We start from the raw sequence: 18518 nt of genomic DNA, 5'->3' as shown, positions 1-18518 counted from the left end.
CATTCCTAAAAAGGATTCTACAATGTACCTGATCAACTTCCCTTGATATTGTCAAATCTTCATTAACAAGGATAGTGTAAGAAACTTTCTCAGCCTTAAAGAGTCTAAAAAAATTATGTCAATTACTTACACTGTATCTTGGATCAGTGCCTGGAGCAGAAAAGGAAATGAGTACAGTAATAGCACCATACTTTTTAAAAAATGTTAGTTAATGACATACTGCAGGGTTATGTCAACAAGTAACAGGTGTGCAATACTAAAACAAGATGCTGATAACAGGGTAGATTGATTACAGTAACATATGCCGGAATTGTTTGTGCAATCAGAGAAATACATTTGTCTGTCTGTCTGTCTATCTATCTATCTATCTATCTATCTATCTATCTATCTATCTATTTTTTATTTATCTTGGCAAATTTTTATTGACTTTATATCCCAATCATAGCCTCCTCTCTCCTCTCCACCCAGTCCCACCCTTCCTCCCTCTTCCTGCCCCTATTCCCTCTCCCCTAATTCTCAGATAAGGGAACCCTCCCACAACAATCCACAGTAGCACATCATGTCCAATCAAGATTGAGAACATCTTCTCCCACTGTGGACTGGCAAGGTAGCCCCACCAGAGTGTACTGGTTAAAAATCAGGTAACACAGTCCATGTCAGAGACAGCCCCTTCCTCCTTTTCTAGGGAACCCACATGAGACCAATCAGCCTATGAACTACATGTGTGTAGTGGGTTTAGGTTGAATCCATGCATGGTCTATGATTGGTGGATCAGTCTCCATAACCCCTGCATCCTGGGCTACTGGGATCTATTGCTTTTTGTGTGGAGATCATGTCTCCTCTGAGTCCTTGTATTGTTCTAACTCTTCATAAGACTCGCTGCACTCCGTCCAATGTTTGGCTGTGAGTCCCAGCATCTGTTTCGATCTCCTGCTGGATGGAGCATCTCAGAGGACAGCAATGTTAGCCAACCCTATCTCCAACAGAGGGCTAATATCCAAAATATATAAAGAACTCAAGATATTAAACACCAACAAACAAAATAATCCAACTTTTAAAAATTTATTTATTTTTATTAATTACAGTTTTTTCACTTTGTATCCCCCCATAAGGCCCTCCCTCCTCCCCTCCCGGTACCATCCTCCCTTCCCCTTCTTCAAGAGTGCCCCTCCCTAAGTCCACTGATAAGGGAGGTCCTCATCTCCTTCCTTCTGATCATAGTCTATCAGATCATATCAGGAAATAATCCAACTTTAAAGACTCTACCCAGCAGGATATCAAAGCAGATGCTGAGACTCAGCTAAACTTTGGGCAGAGTACAGGAAATCTTATGAAAGAAGAGGGAGATAGAAAGACCTGGTAGGAACAGAAGCTCCACAACAAGAGCAACAGAACAAAAATATCTGAGCCCAGTGGTCTTTTCTGAAACTGATACTCCAACCAAAGACCATGCATGGAGATAACCTAGAACCCCTGCTCAGATATAGCCCTTAACAGCTCAGTCTCCAAGTGGGTGCCCTAGTAAGTGGAACAGGGACTGTCTCCAACATGAACTCAGTGGCTGGTCTTTGATCACCTCCTCCTGAGTGGGGAGCAGCCTTATCAGGCCTCAGAGGAAGACAATGTAGCCAGACCTGATGAGACCTGGTAAGCTAGGGTCAGATGGAAGAGGAAGAGGACGTCCCCTATCAGTGGACTTGGATAGGGTTATGGGAGTAGATGAGGGAGGAAGGGTGGGATTGGGAGAAAATGAAGGAGAGGGCTACAGTTGGGATACAAAGTGAATAAACTGTAATTAATAATAAAATAATAAAAGATGGGATACAGAGCTAAACAGAGAATTCTCAACAGAGGAATCTTGAACGGCAAAGAAGCACTTAAAGAAATGCTCATTGTCCTTGATCATCAGAGAAATACAAATCAAAATGACTGTGACGCCATCTTACACCCATTAGAATGGCTAAGATAAAAACCTCAAGTAACAGAACATGCTGCTGAGGATGTTGAGAAAGCAGAACACTCTTTAATTGCCTGTGGAAGTGCAAATTTGTACCACCACTTTAGAAATCAATCTGGAGGTTTCCCAGAAAATTGGCAATAGCTCTACCTCAAGACCAAATTATACCACTCTTGTGCATGTACCCAAAATATGCTCCACTTTTCAACAAGGACATTTGCTCAACTATGTTAATAATAGCCAGAAACTGGAAACAACCCAGATGTCCCTCAACAGAAGAATGGATATACTGTGGTAGATTTACACAATTCAGTACTATTCCCCTATTAAAAACAAGGAAATCATGAAATTTGCATTGGAATTGGAAAGTGTTATCCCGAGTAAAGTAACCCAGACACAGAAAGACACACTTATAAGTGTATATTAGCCATACTGGATTCTACAATTCACAGACCAAAAAGAAGCTCAGTAACAAAGAGGACCCAAGGGAGGATGCTTAATTCATACTCAGAAGGGGAAACAGAATAGACAGCAGACTAGGATGAAGGAAAGGAAAATGGTAGGTGATCGATTGAAGAGAGAAACAAGGGTGGATATCAGACTTGAGAAAGGGGAAAGAGTTGGGAGAGGGTGCAGAGAGAAGACAAACCATGGGCACGAGCATCTCTGTGACAAGCTGGAGACCTAGGACAGGGTAGGATCCAGGGAGGATATGGGGGCTAGATTTCAAGTAGTAGGGGTGATGGAGACTGAGGAGGCCAACCTTTAACTAGACAGGATGCCTAGTGGAGGGAGGGAAACACCAACCCACCCACAAAAACTTTGGCCCAAAATATGCCCTGCCTACAAGATGTGCAGGGACAAAGATAGAGCAGAGACTGAGGGAATGTCCAACAAATGCCTGGCCGAACCTGAGAACCACCCCATGGGATAGAGCTAACTCCTGACACTATTAATGATACTCTGCTATGCTTGAATATGAGAAAATTTAAATTTAATTTAAAAAGCACAGAATCCATTGCTAGTTGTAAGTCAACTTAAAGCCACACAGTCTGTATACTATATAGTAGATAATATTAAAATAATACATGTTAAACGCTGCAAGACATTTTTCATAACTTTGGCATTTATACTGAGGTACATTATTTTTCAATTGGTTACCAAGTTCTGTAAGTGTGGTTAACTCTTAAGACATCAATAGATGCATGTTCTATGGCTAATGCCTACAGCAATACGTGACTAATGCTTTAATCAGATCCTGAAGTGTGCTTTACACACAGGGTTGTTTCTGCAACTTAATTAAAAAGAAATTAGCAATAAAATTTTATTTGACATTTTGTTAAAATTAATCACTTCCTGTAACTAAAACATAATTTGCTCAGAGAATTACAAAATGGGGTTTTAAAAGCAGAGATAAATTTTGGTCTTTTTACTCATATTTCCAATACTTTTATCAATATAATGAATAGTGCATGATTTTTTTCTTATACATAAACTTATGGGCTGTATATTCCCACTAGAAAGCATGAGTTCATTACACCTTCTGATGCATCATACTACTTTTCCAGGAGAACTGGCACTGTGCACTTTGATTACTTTTCATTGAGACTACTGAAGCATCTTGTAGTTCACAAGATACAAACAATGCCTTCCACAGTGCACATTCCCAACACTAGGTATCTCAGGGAAACAGGGTGCAAAAGAAATTGTCATTACTCTACTGGTTTGGAAGAGCTGTCATGACAAAAAAAGCATGCACTAATTCCAAAAACAGGAATACATCTTCACAGAATTCTGCAAAACTCCAAGTCCAGGGTGCCATCAGTTTTTGTTTGTCCTCTTGTCTTTATCTCAGCCAGCTGCTTTCTGCCTCCTCACTTGGCCTGTCTTTGTGAGCACATCTCTGTTATATTGTTCATCTCTTATGAATCCCTACTCATATTGAATGTCCTGCGCATCATTCATGTATGTGATCACTAAATAGGTGATTTTAATGGATGACTTTAGGTCTTTTTTCTGTGGTGAGCTTTTTACTTATTTCTTTCTAAGCATTTTTTCCTTTGCCTCTTCTTCTCGGTGTTTCATGGCCTAAGATTTCATTAAGAAAACAATTTTCACCAGGGAAGATCATGCTATCTCTTTATCCAATAGCAAATGATAAGCCTGAAAACATATATATATGTAATATTATATGGACTGAGTATGTTATAATAATATATATGCATGAAATAATTAATAAAAGAGCCTATTGAATTTGAAAGAAAGCAAAGAGGGATATATGAAATGGTTTGAAGAAAGGAGAAGAAAGTATAATTATATTATACTGTCAAAAATAAAGGAAAATTTAAACATAAAATTAAAAAGATAACCTGCCATTATTTTTCTTTATAAAAAATGCATCTTCTTTATTTTGCATAACAATAACAGGACAAAAAATACAGTGCCAAATCCTTTTTTCCTGAGAAGGGTATTTTCCTTCTTTAAGGCACAAGAACAAAATAAAAGAGATTGTTTAAATATGAGCAGAGATCAAGGTGCGTCAAAAGCAACCCAGTGTGCTGCTGCTGAAACCACAGGGAAACTATAGAGGACATGGGTTTCCCAGGGTCCTCTCTAACATATTTCATCCATGCACTAGGCACCATCATCACTTTCATGTGGGGGAATCTCATCAGGAACAACAGTACTGGGGTCCTCTCTTATCATCTTACTTTAATTGACGACTAAGTAAATATATGATATTCGAGCCAAATGGCATTAAGTGTGTTCAAGAGCACAAACAGCTCCATTACTTGTCACCTGTATCTCAAGCCTCCTTAGTCACCTAGGCCTAGTTTATTCATGTTGTAAATGCAGTTGGAGTGAGTTTCGGAATTCTCAAAGTAGAAATTAGAGGATACCAGAATAATTTCAAACTGTACTACCACAAGGTCCTTGACCTTTGCTGTTTTTGTCCACTTAAAGTTTCTGCTGCAGGATCTCCACAATAGGGTAGGACAAGATTGATGTATAAGGTTTTTGTTTGTTTTCTGCTGTTGTTGTTGTTTGGAAATTATGTAGCCTGTTATAGAGTTGTCTTGAAGTGCCTGGGCCTCCATGAACTACTCTACATTGGCTGTCCAGCCATAGGTGCTTGTCACAGTGCAGGGAGTGGAAGACACAAGCCTTTTAGAAACTGTAATTTTAGTTTTTTAACAGTGGCAGACAACTAACCAGAGCTATTCTGCAATCCAATTTTTCAGGAAGGTGGCTTGACTTCAGGGTTTCAAGTGTAAGCCTACTAACCTTTTTATCCAAGCTTTCCTTCATGAGACTGCAGAGATCCTCAAACTTTGCCTTACTCTCCTCAATTTTTCTTTTTTCTTCCTTATCTCCTGGTAGGTCCAAACCCTCTTTACCACTGAGACAAGACTCTTTCCAACAAACTCATCAACTAACTCAGTCACATACACCACAGCAAAGCCCAGATTCTGTACCTGCTCCACAAAGGCAGAATTGACCACCTGCTCTCGGCTCTGAACAGTGATAGAGTACATGGACTTTTGTAACTCCTTTGGGCAAGACATATGTTCTGAAAGGAACACATCTCATCCCCACACTGAAAGGTGTGTTAGAGCTCAACGAGGTGCCACCACTAGTAGAATCTTCATGGATTTCAAGCTTTAAAGTTTTGGAGAATACCTCATTGAATTTTTTTGTACTTCTCTCTTCTGCTTACTAAGCAGATAGTTCAAGGGTTCTTCATGACACTTTTGTTGATGACTTTCAGGATTTTGCTATGCTTGAGCATTTCTCAGGAGATGTTCAGGGACATGTCTATGGTAGTCAGATATCAGCCCATCATGGCTGTCTATGATGAACACACAAAAGACATAGAGTCTGAAGTTGTTCTTTTTTTTTTTATTCTCAAAAAGTTCAAAATTATCTTGTAGTGCTCTGAATTTGAAATGACCTTCTAGAGAGAAGTGCACAGAACAGGAAAAAAAAATCTCAAACAACCTCCCCCAGAAACACAATCCAAAAACAAACAAACAAAACCCAGTAGTACATTTGAGGACTACCAGACTACCAGTTCCAATCTTGTCCCAGTATCAAACATCTAACACTGAAACAAAGTCACACTCCTTAAATCCTACCAACAGATTAGAAACTATGAGCAGCTCCAGTGAAAACAACCCTTACACCAAGTCAGCTACTATGCTATCCATAAGGGTATACCTCAAATCAGAATCCTAGCTGTCTGGCCACTATACCAGCAAAACAGAAAGTGAAACTACTGACAACTACAGGTCTCACTGAGTAGCTACCCATGAGTAAAGTCATGTGGTTTCCGGGCTTTCAGTTTTCAGCTACCAATCAGTTGGAAAGTTGTTCCCCATGATCTCAAACACATGTTGCAAACCACAAGTACCTAGACCATCGAGTGGTCTTTCACATATTTGGACAGGCTTTTGTAGATTTGATCATGTTCATCCTCAGTGATGTCAGCAGCTTTTCTGATCTACATTGTCTTAGTCCTTTTCAACTCTTCCTAATTAATGTCTTTCTTCTTAATCTTCTTGGTTTGTTTTTTTTTTCTCATCTTTGCTACTGTCATCCTCCTCATCTATCTACATATCATCAGTTATAAGCTTCTCCTTGCTAGTTTGTGTCTTCTTCTTATTCACCTTTCTCATCCTTATGCTTTATCTTCACTGGTCTCCTCTTGTTCCTTCTCCTTCCTGTCCAGCATGAAAGGATCTCTCTCATAATAAATGTTGTCCCAAGTCATTTTCATTTCAGTTCATTCTCTCTCTCCATCTGTCTGTGTCTGTCTTATGTTAGAAAACACTGAGTTCATTTTAAAAACACAAGAAAGTATTAAAATAGTCTATTATTTTGAATGTAATGCTAAAATGATCAATCAGTTTATTTTTAATTTAGGAACAAGCATGCTGTAACCTAATACCACCAATGACTAAAGATAAACCTATTTTAACACTCTTTTCAAAGTACAAGCTATGAAATATTTTTCTTCCAAGACTTTTACCAGTGTATTGAAAACAGTCCTTTAATCATTATTACTGTAACATTTTTAAGAAAAGTATTTTAAACTTTAAGTTTTTCATTGTTAGCCAGTTCATTAAAAATATAATTTTTAAAAAAGAACTTTATATTTTCTTTTTAATATAAATTGTACTTTGCTTGAATTTTTCTACAATAACTTTAATATTCTTAGAAATGGAAGCTTTATTTATCCAGTTGTATTTGATGTTTCCTTACAGGGTAGATGATGAAGACTCTGTTTTGCACATAGAGTTAGTAGTCTTTCTTAATTCAACCAATAATAAATATTGTGAGCATTTACATATTACCCAATTTCCAATTTACTCCATAGAGATGTGACTTTTGCCTTTAATAATATATTATCTTTAATATGATATTAAAGTGGGCTTGTGTTAATATTTTCATGAAAGCTAAAATAATTCCTATATGTTAATGTTTCTTTTATCATTCATGTTTCCATATTTTATTTTTAATTTCTCTTATATGCTTAATAAACAATTGCAAATCATATGCTAATTTTAATATACAAATAAGTCAATATTATTTCATTTCTTACTTAATTCATTGAAATAGTTCAAATGCCTTGCCAAAAGTACACAACTTTTTTTTAGTTAACCAGAATCTTGAATAAATGTTTTGCTTCTAATTTGAATTCCAGTTTCTCTTCCAAGTTTTTAAAAATATAGGGTAGAGTCTTTAAAATTTTGTGTTATGCATATTGTGAGTTTTGGAGAGCTTTATAATGTGAAAGCTATATCATTACATTTACCCATTAAAAAATCAACTTCAAGAGTGTTTAAAATACACCATCTATCACTGAACTGAAAATAACACATAATTATTTCAAATACCAACTTAGTCAACAACTTCAGGAGCTGTGCATTTTCTTCAAGAAGATTGAAGCAACGAGTTGCAGAGTACCTATTATGCGTAATTAAGGTTTAAAGAGCACATCAGCAGTCTTACAACACTGTTTTAAAAACAGCTTTGTTGTCATGTGACTGCCAAGAAAAGTCATTCCTAAGCAGGTTGCCTCTATCCCAAACTGGCTTCATTCTACTGACTCAAATCATAAAGTTTTATCATAATGAGAATTTTAAAACCACAACTAAAGATTTCAGTTATACTAATGAGTTATGATTTTCACCAACTCCTCAATGTTTGGTAAACAGGGCCATTTTATTTTTTGTTTTAGTTAATATATCAATTTTTTGATCAGTATTTTCTCATTACTTTGCTTATTTCAGTGCTTTAGAGATAAAAAGTTACTATTTTTATTGTCATCCAAATATTCATGCAGTATATCAGATTCAGTACTTATATGAAATTTCCTCTTTGAAAATAAGCTTCACTAAAAAATGCATTTACTTTCAAAATTAAACAAAAGTATTATTTTCTTCAGAAGTTTAAAAACTAGATATTTTGTTTCATTTCTTCTATAGCTACTGATGTGAGTCTGTATTGTTTGAATACGTTTATACATCCAATGTGTGCACATGAAAGAGGAGTCTTTACGTTGGTGTCTGTAATCATTCCTGAACATTATGAAGAAGTGCCTTCAATCAAACTAGAGTTTGCCAAAAGTCTAGTGTCATTGTGGGGTGGCGATTCCTTTTGTCTCTTTTTGGGGCTTGGAATTGAAAAGAGTCATTCATATCCACCTTAAGTTTAAATTCTTTCCAAAAATCTTTAAGTGACCTCTTGCCATCATGCTTTGGTGGAAGGTACTTTAACCACTGGGAAATCATCCAAGTTCCTGTCTAGTATAATTTATTTAATTAAAATATTCTCTGAATAAAGGATACTCCAGTGATGCTCTATAGAGTTATCAAAAATCTCAAAAGATTTTAGACTAATCAAGTGGAAAGCTATGTTACATATTCTTTTCTGTTAAAATTACTTAACAAATATGCCCGTTTTAAAAAATTTTATAATTATTAATAATATTGCTACTCAATATAGAAAAAATGGGATGGACATTGGAAAAAGAAAAAAACAGGAAACAGAACAGGAGCCTACTACAGAGGACCTCTGAAAGACTCTACCCAGCAGTCTATCAAAGCAGATGCTGAGACCCATAACTAAACTTTGGGTAGAGTGCTACAAATCTTAGGAAAGAAGTGGGAGATAGTAAGACCAGGAGAAAACACGAGCTCCACAAGGAGAGCAACAGAACCAAAATATCTGGGCACAGTAGTCTTTTCTGAGACTGATACTCCAACCAAGGACCAGTCAAGAAAATAACCTAGAACCCTTGCTCAAATATAGCGCATGGTAGCTCAGTATCCAAATGGGTTCCCTAGTAAGGGAAACAGGGACTGTCTCTGACATGAACTCAGTGGCTGGCTCTTTGATCAAGTTCTCCTAAATGGGAGAGCAGCCTTGCCAGGCTATAGAGTAGGACGATGCAACCAGTCCTGATGAGACCAGAAAATCTAGGGTCAGATGAAAGGGGAGGAGGGCCTTCCCTATCAGTTGACTTGGAAAGAGGCATGGGAGGAGATGAGGGAGAGAGGATGGGATTGAGAGGGAATGAGAGAGGGGGCTACAGCTGGGATACAAAGTGAATAAACTGTAATTAATATAAAAGTAAAAATTTAATAATAAAAAAGAAGAGATCTGAATTCTATGTCAAACCCTGGGTAGAGACATGGCATTCTGTATTTCCAGAGACATCACAAAATTACTACCTTGTCAGAGGCTTTTTAACAAAGAACAAACATAATATTGTCTTTTATTTTTTTCATAAGAACTAATTAATTGGCCCTGTCAATACTTTGGCAAAACCCATCTCTCAGGGAAATCATTCTAATTATTTTAAGAAATACTGCATGGTTGCAGATGGACCCTCTGGCTATTGATCATTTTTACCTTTCAGCATGCTTCCCTTACAATGGTTCCTTGACCAGTGTCCATTTTAACTTCATGTTATTGTTTCTCTCCACTCCCGAAGAACCACACTTAACTTCTATACTACACTCTCTGTGTCTAATGTGAATTCATTTCATACATACAGAAGCATAGGAGATTCTAAAGTAAGATGGCTTTATTACTAAAGTTATTGTAATCAACAAAATTAATATGCAACACAATAGAGTTTCATTTAGTTATATTAATGCAAAATGTGCTTACATCTTCCTTGATAATGTGACCAGTTACCACCAGCCCTTGCTACCATGCCTGGTCTGACGTGACAGGATGTACTCTAGAACCGTAAGCCAAAGTAAACACCTCTTTAATTTTTTTTCATCTGGGTTAATTAGCGCAACAACTGGAAAAGTAATCAGCATAGCCCACTAACTTTATCTGTTAAAATAAATAGAAAATGACAAAACCAGAAAGGAAAAAGAACACAAGAAAAGTCTAAAACAGAATGTGAACACATACACATACTTTTTTTCTGAGCCATTCTTTTTAGAAAAGTAGAACTAATACCCTGAATATAAATTTCATTATCTTTAATTACATTGAACTTAAAAATAAAAATAATTATAAAAATGTATAGGTTATACAAAGAAATACTCTATTGTAAAATATGAAAAGGGAAAAAAACTTTTTATATAGGTGTTTCCTGTTGAGGGCTCTTAGTTAGATTGAAAAAAAGCAGACTTAAGGAGAAATTCAGAGATTATTTTGATAAAACTGGAAACAAAAGAAAAGAGAATGGGTAAATTGGGAATTTTGACAGCTCCCATGAGAAGAGCAAAGGAAAAAGAAGAGAAAAATTAATGGCTGTAGAGGTAAGGTCAACAGTGTTAGTCTTCACAAAGTTGTAGAAAGCCTGGGTGTAGACTTCTTGAGATGATACTGTGAGAAGGCACGGAGGGTCAAGAAAAACATGCTAATGATTTCAGTATTCATATATATGTGTGTGTGTGAGAAAGAGATAATGAAAGAAAAAGAAAAGTGTGGCTCACTAAGTTCAGCAAACAACTGAAACAAGGAAGAACTTCAGCAACTGTAAGAGTACTATCTCATTAATGAGATTATTGTTCTTCACAACTCCTTGGATGTCTGTATTTAGGTGTATCTGTTCCTCTGAGATTAGAATCACCTACTCAAAGAATTGTCAGACTCAGCTAGATAAACTCCTAATGGAAGAAACAATATTATGTATTGGTTTTGGCAGCTTACAAAGTAATGTCGCTACTAAGGGCTAAAGTAGAACACAAATTCTCTTAGCAAGAAGGAATAATTAATTTAGGTGTTAAAAACAAACTTGATTTTATACCATTTCATAGAGTATCTATATCCTGAGAAGAGACCATCATGATATTTGCCACTGATAAAATCCAACAATTTTTCCTCATAAAATTTCTAGAGAAAAGAGGACTGTAGAGAATATATCTCAATCTAACAATCCCAGAGTCAACATCACCCCCCCGCCAAAAAAAAAGGACGTTATCTTATTAAAATACCAAGTGAGATAAGGTTGTCTACTATACCTATTCATTTTAATATAGTGCTTGAAACACTAGCTAGAACAATAAGGAAAGAGAAGGAAATGAAGAGATACAGTTAAGGTGTACAGATTTTAGTATGATTATCCTGTATGTCTGGATAGACCATGTGAGTATATACTGTGTGTGTGTCTCTGCTTCTGGGATACCTCACTCAGGACCTTTTCTGGTTCCCACCATTTGCCTGCAAATTTTATGATTTCCTTGTTTTTAATTGCTGAGTAGTATTCCGTTGTGTACATGTACCACAATTTCTGTGTCCATTCCTCTGTTGAGGGATATCTGAGTTGTTTCCAGATTCTGGCTATTATCAATAAAGTTGCTACAGACATGGTTGAGCAAAGATGGTTGAGTAACTTTGGGATATATGCCTAGGAGTGGTATAGCTAGATATTGAGGTATCACTATTACTAATTGTCTGAGAAAGTACCAGATGGATTTCCAACGTGGTTATACAAGGTTATGTTCTCACCAGCAATGGAGGAGGGTTCCCCTTTCTCCACATCCTCTCCAGCATATGTTGTCACTTGAAATTTTGGTACTAGCCACTCTGATGGGTGTAAGGTGAAATTTCGGGGTTGTTTTGAATTGCATTTCCCTGATGACTAAGGATGTTGAGCATTTCTTTAAGTGTTTCTGTCATTCCGTAAGCAAGAAGGAAGACCCTGGGTAAGATGCTAAATCTTCATTCAAAAAAGCAAATGGTATAGACATTGGAAGAAGGTGAAAACAAGGAACAAGACAGGAACCTACCACAGAGGGCCTCTGAAAAACTCTACCCAGCAGAGTATTAAAGCAGATGCTGATACTCATAGTCAAACTTTGGGCACAGTGCAGAGAATTTTATGAAAGAAGGGGGAGATAGAAAGACCTAGAAGGGTCTGAAGCTCCACAAAGAGAACAACAGAGCCAAAAATTCTGGGCCCAGGGATCTTTTCTGAGACTGATACTTCAACCAAGGACCATTCACGAAGATAACCTAGAACGCCTGCACTGAGGTAGCCCATGACAGCTCAGTCTCCAAATGAGCTCTCTAGTAAGGGGAACAGGTGCTGTCTCTGACATGAACTCAGTCGATCACCTCCCCACGAATGGGGAGCAGACTCACTAGGCCACAGAAGAAGACTGTGAAAGACAGTCCTGATGAGACCTGATAGGCTAGGGTCAGATGGGAGGGAGGTGGTCCTCCCCCATCAGTGGGCTAGGACAAGGGCATGAGAAGAGATGAGGGAAGGTGCTGAGCAGGACTGGGAGGGGATGAAGGTGGTACTACAGCTAGGATACAAAGTGAATATATTTAATAAGTAAAAAATATATTAAAAAAGAGTAAAATTAAGAAAATAAGTAGAATTATCTGTATTTGAATAAGAAATGAGTTGATACATAATAGATATCCAAAAGTCCTCAGAAATTCTAAAAGTAATCAACATTTTCAGCAAATTGGCAAGGAAGAAAACATATCTACAAATCGCAGCAAATTTCTATAGATCAGGAACAAAAATATTGAGAACAAAACCACAGAATTTAAGAATAAACTTTCTTAAGGACCCATGCATGGAAAAATTTAAATCTTTGAAGAAAATGATTAAGAAAGGCACTAAAAGTTGGGGAAAAAATCTATGCTAGTGAATTGGTTGAACTATTATAAAAACAAACATTAACCATAAGCAATTTAAAGATATAATATAATCCTAATAAAAATTTTCATTATTTCCATCACAGAAATTAAAAAATAGATGAAAATGTATATGAAACATTAAGTATGCTGGATAGCTAACTTAATCCTGTGCAGAAAGAACAATATTAGAAAGAGATATGTTCCACAAGTCACGATAGATTATACAAGCATAATAATAATATATATAATATATGTAACATTGCACTAGAAGAATAGACATGTAGATCAATGAACCAAATCAAATAGCCTGTCATTAGTGCACATAACTACAGCTACTTAATACTAGCAAAGAGCCAAACACACACAGTGTGTTTGGAAAAAATAGAGCACCCTCAGCACACAGTGCTGGGGAAATTTGTTATCCACATGTAGAACAATGAAATAAGATCTATGTCTATTATCTTTCGCAAATCTTAATATGAAATAAATCACAGATCTAAATGAAAAACCTTAAGTACTGAAGCTAGCAGAAGAAAACTCTCAATACCCTTCAAATATAGGTAAAGGAAAACACTCTTTTAATAAGACTCTACTTGTTATGTAACTAAAACAAACAGTAGACAAGTGGAACTTTATATAAATTGAAAGTTTTTTTTACAGGAAGGGAAACAATGAATGAAGTGAAAAAGAAGCCATATGTTAGGAGAGAGCTTTGTCAGCTATTAATCTGATACAAAATTAGTAACAAGAATATACAAAGAACATAAACAAAACATAAATTAATGTCTCAATCTATTGTCTAGACTAGAGATATCTTAGCTTTAATGAAAGGAACCAGTTTAGATTGAAAGAATTAATGAAAATACTTCATTTGAACTGGGAGCAGGAAAGAAGAAGGTATCATTATCCTAATATCTGACAAAATATACTCTACACTAAAATTCTAAGAAGAGATAAAAGTTCAGTCTAAAGAAAACAATCAACAAGATGTTTCTATCTTAAACATATGGCATCAAATACAGCTAAACCCAATTTCATGAAACATTTATTACTGAAATTGATATCTACACATTATAACTGGGGATTCCAATATCCAACTTTCTCTAATAGACAACCACTATGATAAAAATAAGCAAGGGAATATCAAAATTAGATGACTTTTTGCATCAGAAGGAATGAAAAGATATCTACAGAATATTCGACCCACACACCAAAGACTATATATACAACTCAGCAACACATACAGCTTCTTTAAAATGAACCAGAGCCTGGGACAAACAGTGAATTTTAACTACTTCATTAAGAATGAAATAATTCCAAGTATCCTATCCGATCATAATAAAGTAACTTAAAAGCAGTATCAAACAAATCTCATTTAAGAATAAATGACACATTTATTATTACTAAAGGATAGAGGAGTCAAAGAATAAGTCAAGAGAGAAACCTTATTGAATTAAATGAAAATACAATAAAACCATGGTGACACATTAAAAATATCTTACAAAGGAAATGTACAGCTACAAGTGCATACATTAAAAAAATGCACTAAAAGTAAATTTGCAGATAAATGTTTTATTACTGTAACTTAACAAACCAAACCCATACCTGTAGATGGCAAAAAATAATAACAATCAGAGCTGAAATTAATGAAACTGAAACAAAGAAAAGACTATAAATTATCAAGCAATTTTATTTAATATTTTTTATTTTTAAATAATTTTATACATTCACTTGTATCCCATCTGTAGCCCTCTCCCTCTTTTCCTCGCAATCCTCCTCTCCCTCCCTCATCTCCTCCCTGCCCCCTTCCAAGTCCACTGAGAGGGGGTGTCCTCCTCTCCTTCTGTCTGGTTCTAGCTTATCCTGGTATCTTCAGGATGGTTGTAATGTCCTTATCTGTGGCCTAGCAAGGCTGTTGCTCGCTTGGGGGGGAGAGAAAGCTCAATGAGCCAGACATTGAGTTCATGTCAGAAACAATTCCTGTCCCCTTACTAGGGAACCCACTTGGATACTGAGGTATCATGGGCTACATCTGAGCAAGGATTGTAAGTTATATCCATACATGGTCCTTGGTTGGAGAAACAGTCTCAAAGAAGACCCATGTGCCCAGATATATTTGGACCTTGTGGGGCTCCCTGTCCCTTCTAGGTTATACTAATTCCTCCTTCCTTCATATGATTCCTTACACTCTGCCGAAGGCTTGGTTATGAGTCTCAGCATCTGCTTTGATACACTCCTAGGTAGAGTCTTTCAGGTGCCTTCTGTGGTAGGCTACTGTCCTGTTACTTGTTTTCTCCTATTTCCAATGTCCATCTCCTTTGTCTTTCTAGATGAGAATTGATCATCTTACCCCTGGTCCTCTTTCTTGTTTATCTTCTTTAGGTGTACATATTTTAGTATGTTTATCCTATCTTATAGGTCTAGTACCCACCTATAAGTGAGTATATTCCAGTGTCTCTTTCTGCTCCTGGGATATCTTACTCAGGATGATTTTTTTCTAGATCCCACTATTTACCTGCAAAATTCATGATTTCCTTGTTTTTAATTACTGAGTAGTATTCCATTGTATAAAAGTACCACAATTTCTGTATCCATTCCTCCGTTGATGGACACCTGTGTTGTTTCCAGTTTTTGGCTATTACAAATAAAGCTGCTACAAACATGGTTGAGCAAATGTCCTTGTTGTGTACTTGAACATCTTTTGGATATATGCCTAGGAGTGGTATAGCTGGATCTTGAGGTAGCACTATTCCTAATTGTCTGAGAAAGCACAAGATTGACTTCCAATGTGGTTGTACAAATTTACATTCCCACCAGCAATAGAGGATGGTTCACCTTTCTCCACAACCTCTCCAGCATGTGTTGTCTCTTGAATTTTTGATCTTAGCCATTTTGATGGGTGTAAGGTAAAATCTCAGGGTCATTTTGATTTGCATCTCTCTGATGGCTAGAGATGTTGAACATCTCATCTCCTTATGAGTTTCTCTGCCATTCTATATTCTTCTACAGAGAATTCTATGTCTAGCTCCACACCTCATTTTTTGATTGGGTTGTCAAGCAATTTTAGAGTTGGTTCTATAGAAGATAAACAGGATCATGGGACTCTGATACTACTGACAAAAATAATAATAACAGACAAAAAAATTCATTCATAATATTATAAGGGACTACATTAAAAAAAAAACTTGATCCAAGATGGCAGTGACCAGCACACACTTTTTCTGAGAGGCATAGGATTTGAAACCCAGAAATTGGTGAGTGGAGGGGCAACTGAAGCCAGAAAGTCAACATTGTGGCTTTCTGAAAAGAGGGGACATCACAGGAGCAGAGAACATCTACATTCAGGTCAGCTGCAGACTTCTCTGGGAAGGGAGAGAGGAATTTCCCTTTTAGGGGCCTTCCTCCTCCTTAGAGGAGCAGACCTACAGCATCTGTGACGCTGAGCAGAGAACCAAGAACCTGGGGACCAAAACAGCAGAGGCGGGTTTCTAGCTCCTCAGCTGTAGCAGCAAGCTGTACCCACCTGTCGACTCCCAGATCCGAGGTACAATCCTTCCTGGGTCCCATGTCTGCGAGCAGCCCTATCAACTCCGAAGGGTCTCCCAGCCAGTGACAATATAGGCCTCCCAATCACTCAGTGGCAGATAGTCAGCTGTACAGCCACCAAAGGACAGCAGACCAGCAAAACCACCCAGGTACACCAGGTGCTGGGCCACCTAGTTCTGTGGACCACTGTTGTAGCTCCCCAGGACTTCCCAGCAGGCACCAGGACATTCCAGTTTTGTAGACACAACTGGACTCCTAGGTCAGCGGCTGCAGCACCACTGAGCTGACAGAGCTCATCTTGCCACATTTGACTCAGCCGGTCCAAACCTGCCAGTAGAGAACAGGAGGAATCACTGCATTTTATTATTTGACCTGCTAGAGTCAGTGTCTCCTCAAGTGCCTACAGAGAGATACAGGGTACTACTGATCTAGTAGACAGACATCAGATCCCTCCCACCACACATCCACTGGGGGAAAGACAGGGTGTCTTAGGACACTGAAGCCCCTGCTCTGCAGGTCTACCAGTGGAGTTTAGGCAAATAACTCCTGGAGCTCAGTTAGAGACAAATACCAGTAGCCTGCTGGTCCCTAACAAACTCAAGGAATTTGCCCCCACACTGATACCTTTGGTGTCTTGTGACCCCCTTCGGTTCCTACAAGGTGCCCCACCATAACACTGAAGGCTTCTACATTCTCTACCACCCTGTCCCTCAAGGCACACTTCCACACACACACACTTGCTTGTATTTGTCCTTCTGTGCGAGCAGACTTTCCTCCCATAGGTAGAGCTGAAACACCAACGGACATGCTGAAAACACTGGACCTTTCTTGTCTTCCTGAAGAATTCTCCAGACACCAGAGAAAGACAGTACCAGTCTGAACTGCAGAATCCAGGAACAAGCAGTGAAGGTTACAGATAAACAAATGGCCAGAGGTTGGTGAAAGAACACATCCCAAAAAAATCAGAAAATCATGGCTTTACCAGCAAACCCCCAAATCATTAGATACTCCAATTCATCCTAAACACAGGAAAATGACTTTAAAGATATGCTTATCCAATTATTATAGACACATAAAGAGGACACAAACAAATCTCTCAAAGAAATTGTCACACAGATGGAAGCAAAAGAGGAAATGAAAAAAGCTCTCACAGAAACACAGGCGAATATAGCCAAACAAATAGAGGCAACAGGTTGAGGCACAATTAGTGGCATATAGAGAAGAGAGTTACAAAAGAATAGAGACCATAATAAAGAGACAGTAATCTACATTCAAACAGATGAAGGAAATGGTACAAGTTATAAAAATAAAATTAGAATCAATAAAGAAAACACAGACAGAGAAAACCCTGTAGCTGGAGAACTTAGAGAAAAGATCAGGAACCACAAAGGTAAGCCTCACCAACAGACTAGAAGAGATGGAAGAGAGAATCTCTGGTGTTGAAGATACACTTGCAAAACTTGATATTTCTCTCAAAGAAAAAGTAAAATTGGAAAAGTCTCAAACACAAAACATCCAAGAAATGAAAGACGCCATGAAAAGGCAAAATCTAAGAATAATGGGAATTGATGAAAAAGAAGATTCCAGGTTCCAAGGCCCAGAATATATCTTCAAGAATATCAAAGAAGAAAAAATTCCCAACTTAAAGAAAGAAATGTCCATAAACATACAAGAAGCCTGCAGAACACCTAGAAATAGACTAGACCAGAAAAGAAACTCCTCACGTCACATGATAGACAAAAGACTAAATCTACAGAACAAAGAAAAGTTATTAAAAGCAGCAAGGGAAAAAGGCCAGGTAACACATGAAGGTACAACTATCAGAATCACACAAGATTTCTTATCAGAAACTATGAAAGCCGGAAGGGCCTGGGCAGATGTCATGCAGACT

The 18518-nt window shown here is 37.4% G+C and overlaps 1 pseudogene; it reads right to left on the bottom strand.

The window, feature by feature from the left end:
- Nucleotides 1-4570: 4570 nt before the first annotated feature.
- LOC129683825 (heat shock protein HSP 90-beta-like) lies at nt 4571-16648 on the bottom strand (annotated as a pseudogene).
- Nucleotides 16649-18518: the final 1870 nt, after the last annotated feature.

Source organism: Psammomys obesus, unplaced genomic scaffold, assembly GCF_907164565.1.
Source record: "Psammomys obesus unplaced genomic scaffold, mPsaObe1.curated_primary_1811, whole genome shotgun sequence".
In the NCBI taxonomy this organism is placed as follows: Eukaryota; Metazoa; Chordata; class Mammalia; order Rodentia; family Muridae; genus Psammomys; species Psammomys obesus.
The sequence above is the reverse complement of the archived record's forward strand: the minus strand, read 5'-3'. Positions and strand labels throughout refer to the sequence as shown.